At 46.5% G+C, this 6,534-nt stretch overlaps 1 long non-coding RNA gene across 1 annotated transcript; it reads right to left on the bottom strand.

The window, feature by feature from the left end:
• Positions 1 to 3,712: 3,712 nt before the first annotated feature.
• Positions 3,713 to 4,730, bottom strand: LOC121138061. Its single transcript, XR_005875275.1, has 2 exons — positions 4,478 to 4,730; positions 3,713 to 4,329 (listed from the first exon to the last, which is right to left on the bottom strand). It is a non-coding gene; the product is annotated as an uncharacterized LOC121138061 (long non-coding RNA).
• Between the last annotated feature and the right edge of the window lie 1,804 nt (positions 4,731 to 6,534).

The raw sequence follows: 6,534 nt of genomic DNA, 5'->3' as shown, positions 1-6,534 counted from the left end.
AATGACCATGGGTAATATAGTTGCAAGGCATGAACTGCAGGGGGCAGGGTGGAGACAGCAGCACAGCTGGAAACCTAGGAGAGAGTCCTTAGCCTAGCCTTTGGATAGTCGAGTGCACAGCCTGTCGACAACTGTTTGCATAGCCTGGAGTGGCCTAATATCGACTGTGACTCTGAAATAAGGAGAAGTGGATGTGGGTCTGCATTGGGTATAACTGAGAGGAATGAGAGAATGAGGAAAAGAGAAGCCAGAAAATGCCTGGCTTTGTTTGTTTTTAACCTGAGCAGCTCTACCTACCTGTGAGAAGACATCAGGAATAATGGATTGGGGAAGAGCAACAGGAAGTCAGAATGTACTTTTGGCCATGGGGTCCTCCAGAGTCTCCAAGGGGAAGCGCAGTGTGGAGAAATTCTTCTGGAGTTCATCAGGGATGTCTTAGCCAGAGATAAAGATCCCCAATTCACCAGCCAAAACATAATCTGTGAAGCTGATATAGGAGAAACTAATATAGAAGTAACGAAAGGGTGCTCCAAAAGATCTACTAAACTTACTAAAGGAGCACACAGGATATATTGTACAGTATCTGGCAGAAATGTACGCCTTATGTCCTAGCACTCTGGAGGCAGAGACAGGCAGTTCTCTGTGATTTAGAGGCCAGCCTGGTCTACAAGAGGGAGTTCCAGGACAGCCTCCAATGCTACAGAGAAACCCTGTCTCGGAAAAACCAAAAAGAAATGGTAGACAAAGAATCTGTGCTTCTAACATAACTGAAGGTTACATCTCCCTGTGAAACAGTTGGGGATTTCTGTAAGAAAAAGAAGTCAGAGAAGCAGACTTCAATCTCAACCAAATGAGGCTGCTTTATGGGAACAGTGAGGAACTCCAATACTTCGTTGGGATGAAGGCTGTGTGCACTCCAAGTGCCTGGGGACATGGACGTGTATAAAATACCTGGAATATACTAGAAAGTTTCAACTTTTTCTTAATGGTTTGACTGGAGCAGGGTCGATTGTTTTCAGTAACTCTGTGTATTGTTTCTACAGGTGGAGCACACATGATCAGGCTAGGGGTGATTGCCTGATACAGCCTGACACATTTCCTCATGATCTGAGGATATTAGTCAATAATTTCTGTTCAGGGCTGGTTCCCATTTGTTTCATTATCCAGAACAAGTCACCCTCTATTATTACAGCTTTCCTGTATCAATCTCTAAGTCTCAGAGTGATTTCTCACCGGGAAGGCATATTAGTTCTATAACAAAGTCACAGGCAGTATGACCAGGACTGTGAGAGTGAGCACAGATTAGGAAAAGAGAGCAAAAGATAGATAGAGCCTCAAGTCCACTGTCACTCAGAGGTGATAGAAGAGGAGAAAAGGTGACCGCATCTTAGCAGATGCCGCCAGCGTTGTAGGGAGAAGGAAGGCAGAGGAGAGCCACACAGGCTTGGGGAAATCATTGAAGCAAGGATACTGGCATGTGGATCCAAGGCTGAGAGGTGAGATTGGGAAATGGACTTTAGGCTTCAGCGGAATTGAAGTCACCAGTGCCCACAGTGGCTATGTCCTGGAAGAATGGGAACGAAGGGGGAGAAATGTAGAGGGGGAGAAGAGGTAGAAGAGCAGCTGACAGGGGACTGAGGTTTCTAGATAGGGTTTCTCTGTGTAGCCCTGTCTGTCCTGGAAATCACTCTGCAGACCAGCCTGGCCTCGAACTCAGAGATCCTCCTGACTCTGCCTTGTTCAGCACCTGCAGCTTTCTCCCTGTCCCAGCTCTCTTAGCTCCTCATTATGTGCCCCCCAGTCCCTCAGTATCCTTAGGGAACTCCTTTAAGGATGTCCAAAGAGCTTCTATATTCTAACCAAGGTGTGTGTTTCTGTACAAACACTTGGAGGAAGATCTCATTCATTTTCTTACACACCCACTTCCTCCTTTGTTCACTTACTACTATCTTTCATCATTTATTCATGAATTTGAGTTGCTAAATCTCGATGATAAATGAATGAATTCTCACTCCTTAGCAAGTTGGTCATCTAAGCCCTAGGTAGCCAGTCTGCAGCCGGCTTCTTCTCACCCAGTCTATTGCCAGAGTCCATCACGAGTCCCAGAGGCTGAGCACATGAGCATCAAATGCCTTTCCTATGTTCACAGACATCCAGGACTTTTCATGTCTATTTTGTGTATATTCCACAGAGTCATGTACATGTCATGTGTGCCACTTGACAATTTACTTGCTCCTGTCTTTAAAACAGGGCTGAAAATTACCAGTTGTAATTGATCAAGTTTCACCTAGTATTTTTTATTCCAGTGACAATGATTGAACTCAGGGCCTTGTACATTTAGACACAACACACTACCGTTGAGCTATATCCTAGCCCTTCACATATTTCTACATCTACCTAAAAATTTCTGAAACAAATCTCCCAAATATACAAAAGGAAGGATTATTCCCTGGAAAAAACTCAAGCAATGCTAAAGAACACAGAAGCCTGGGCTAGAGAGATGGATAGTTCAGCATTTGGAGCACTGGCAGCTCTTACATAGAACCCAGGCAGGATCAGTTCCCAACACCCACACTGTGGCTCTGACTGGAACCTGAGTTCTAGAGCATGATGCCTCCTCTGACATACACATTATTACAGATACACATGCAGGCACAACAATATAGATTGAAAATAAAATCCTAAACCAGCAGTGATGGTACACACCTTTAATCCCAGTACTTGATGGGGGAGCAGAAGCAGGCTGATTTTGAGGCTAGCCTGGTCTACAAGAGTTCTAGGACAGTTGGGGATACACAGAGAAACTGTCTAGAAGAAAAACAACCCCTATATCTAAGGACCAGCTCAATGCTCCCAGCAGCTCATATCCTTTTAGAATTGTTGGGGCAGGAACTGGGCACTCAAATCAGGGTCTAGGACAGTGTGCTACCACATTACCCAGCCCCTCTCCCACCTTTTAAATTTTGAGATAAGATCTCAAATAAGTCACCCAGGCTGACTTTAAAATAATCCTCCTGCCTCAGATTCTGTAATAGTTGAGAGGATAGGACTGAAACACAGTACTTGGCTCTTATAAGTAGAGAATAAAAACACACATACACACATATTTTAAAATGTAATGGTGAAGTTTATTTACAAACCACAGCTCTGAACACCCTTTTACTCCCAACAGTAAATGACAGACATGATGTAGGATGGCACAGCAGGTCCTTCTTCCTGCTTAGGGGACAGGTGGTATTTAGTGTGGGTGCTCATGTCTTTTCAGAACTAGATTCCATAGGGCAATGAATGGGGATAGCCACAACCGATCCAATCCAGTGCAGCAGGAGATACACATCTCCATGAGATTTAGTACACAGGCCTCTCTGCAGACTTATCTGTAGAATTGCACCTGACCTCATCCTGGATACCAGGCTAGACATAGAATACTGGCTTTATAAACATCAGGTTAACTGCAGGCGGGGTTAAGCTACAGTGCCTGGCACCCATTGCTCAGCAGGAAGAAAATGGTCTGGCTCTCTTTTCCCTCCAGGAAATTCTGGAGAGGAATCCAGAATGAAGCATTCTGTAGGCATCACTCCATATTCTAAACACACCTGCCTCTCCAGACTTCTACCCTGCCTTCCAGAAGCCTGTTTTCTGACCTGTACCTCCCTAAGAGTCCCATGCATATCAATTTACGGTCTTCCAGAAAGCAGAGATGAAACTTGGATCTGGGGAACTCTCCAGTCCATTTCTTTATTGCCCACATGTCCCAGATATCCTAAGGTCACAGCATTCATTCTCAGCTAGGATGCACACTCCTCCCAGGCAGGTGGTCAAAGCACTCAGTCACCATTGGAAGGAGTTGGCAGGAGCTTAGCCTCAGAAGTGGTTAGAGATTATTCAGTGAAACTTTAGCTTGGCTATGGAGGTACAGTGGGGTCCTTTCTGGTAGGTGGCTTGGAGTCCATGCAGTTCAGTCTCCTATCTCCTCCAGACACAGAAGTACTTCTTTAGGATGGCAGAGCGAGCTGTCCAGTCCAGGTCTGCATTCCATTAGAATGATCTCTGCTTCCCATTGCAGGCACCCTCAACAGTCTTTAGCTTCAGAGTTGGGACAAAGACCATGAATCTAGCTCAGCAGTTGGGGAGGAGACAGGGGGAGAAAAACAATAAGTTAAATCAAAGATGAGAGTCAATCCAGAGATATGAAGTCATGGGCTTTATCCAAAATGTTTGTGGTGAGGTAGCTCAAAAGGCTGTGCTGTAAGTGCATCTCATTTGACCACCAGGGTCCTCAGGCCTGAGGCTGTAGGGAGGAGGTGATTCTTCAGGCTGTAAGATGATCTGCCAGGGGAGGAAAAAGCATACTTAGTTTGCTTCAGGCCTGCGTAAGGAATGAAGAACTTTGATGGTAGCCCTCTCCAAACTGTTACTTCAACCAGTTGGATAGCCAGCTATGAAACAAATTTGGAACTGGGATAGAAAGATTTACCTGAACATAGGTTGGTTCAGGATCCAAGGGGGTGACCCAGATCATCTCTAAGGGAGCAATGGTAGGTGCTTCTGGATTTATCTGATGATTCCTTCTAAGGTTCTGCTCTGGCTCTCTGCAAATGCAACAGAAGTGCTTCACCAAGCCCCAGATGAACAACAGAGGTATCATGACCATGAAGACGATGAACAAGATCCTAGGAAGGGAATGATATCTCCCTGAGTGCCTTTACTCTCCATCCCCCACCCCCAGCGTATTTCAGCCTTCTGTGAATGGTACCCAGAAGAGCTGACCCTGGGTTTGCCTTAAAAAGTCGTTTGAAGGACTCCATATGCTTTCCTTCTCCGGGCAGCATGCACTTTCACAGTATGTGAATCCCATGGGGCAGTTACTGGTCAAGTCAGACAGGGATGGGGAGACACCGATGGCACCATAGGTATCAGAACAAAGGGTCATTGCCTCCCCAGACACCTGTACCCTCAGGTTGCAAGACATTCTTGGTGCGTATTGGGTACACATCCATCCCGGGTGCATTATGGGGAACTGAGGCATGGACTTGAGACCCAGGAGTTCAGGGTTCCTCAGACAGAATGACTATGCTAGTAAATCTTACAGGGTAGGCATGGGGCGCCAGGTCAGAAAGATGAGGGATTAACAGCAGCTATTACAGAACTGCAATGATGAAGTTGCCAATGATTAGTGGTAGGAGAGGGGGCATGGTTTCAGCAAAAGTAGGAAGAGTGAGGAAGAGGTATCTGTCCACTTATCCAGGACATATCTGACCACACCACCTTTCCTCCCTCCCTCCCTTCCTACCTCCCTCGCTCCATCCCCATCTTAGTCTCATACTTACAGGGTATCACATTTGATTATAACCTGTGGGAGAATACAGACTGAGGTCAGAGCTTCAAAACTGGAAGTTGGTTCTCAGTTTTTAGAGAGACTGCCCAGCACACACTAGGTGTTGGGTTCAATTTCCAGAAATGTCAATACATCTGGTGAGGGTAAACCAGAATAGTGGTACATGTCCACAGTCCCAGAACCTAAGAAAGCAGGAGAATCATTCAAGGCTCGATAGATAGTTTGAGGCCAGACTGGATGCCAGAGAGAGACTGGTCTCACACATTTCTGCAGACATCTCAGGCAGTTCATCTCAGACTGCCTCTCCATCCAGCTCCATGTCCAGGATCAATGATACTCCCAAGGTCCCCAGCCATGGAGGAACAAGAAAGGCAGCCGCCTAGCCACACAAGCAAGACCTCAGATTCCTCAGCCTTACAGATGAGAAGCTAAGTAAGAAATGCAACAAAAACGGAGGTCAAAGTTCCCATTCAGGGTCCTGGATGGAGCCAGATACCACTAACAACACAACCTGGTCCACGGGTCCAGAGCCTCCCTCCAAGGTGAGGTGTCTACCTCCACTTTCCCCAAGCAAAACAGAAAGGAAGTTGCTAATTGCCAGTGGTTACAAGGAAGTCCTGACAAAAGTCAGGGACTGGCTGGGAGGCAAATTTCTACCCATATGGTTCTCCAAAAGTCGCAGAAGGCTTGCTTAGCTGGTTGGTGCTTACTCGTTGGAGACTGGAGAGCAGGCAGAGGATCAAGGCGAGTGCGCGGTCCAGTAACCTAGCATCCGGCATTCTGGCAGGGGGTTACTGAGTTTCTGTGTGCAAAGAAGGAGTGACAGGGCAAAACCTTTACAACTTCCCTCCACCTTTGGGGCCCAGCCTCAGAATGGGGACGAGGTTAACTCACCTGAGTTGGGCCAGACTAAGGCTTCTATCTGGGAGCTCAGGTAGAACAGAAGTGGAGAGGAGCTGAACTTGCTCGAGTCTGAGACACTGGGAGACGGGATGGGCTTATTTAAGTAGTAAACCAGATATACCAGAGCACTATGGGAATCCCTTGTCTGATCCGCATTTAAGTAGAGCAGAGTGTGCTGACACCAACCTTTAATCACAGAACACAGTAAATCTCAGTGAGCTCAAAGCCAGTATAAAAAAGCCCGGTGGTGGTGGCACACGCCTTTAATCCCAACACTCAGAAGGCAAATGCAG

This window comes from Mesocricetus auratus, unplaced genomic scaffold (genome assembly GCF_017639785.1).
Source record: "Mesocricetus auratus isolate SY011 unplaced genomic scaffold, BCM_Maur_2.0 contig_5373_pilon_obj, whole genome shotgun sequence".
NCBI lineage: Eukaryota > Metazoa > Chordata > Mammalia > Rodentia > Cricetidae > Mesocricetus > Mesocricetus auratus.
Note: the sequence above shows the minus strand (reverse complement) of the source record. Positions and strands in the feature narration are given on the sequence as shown.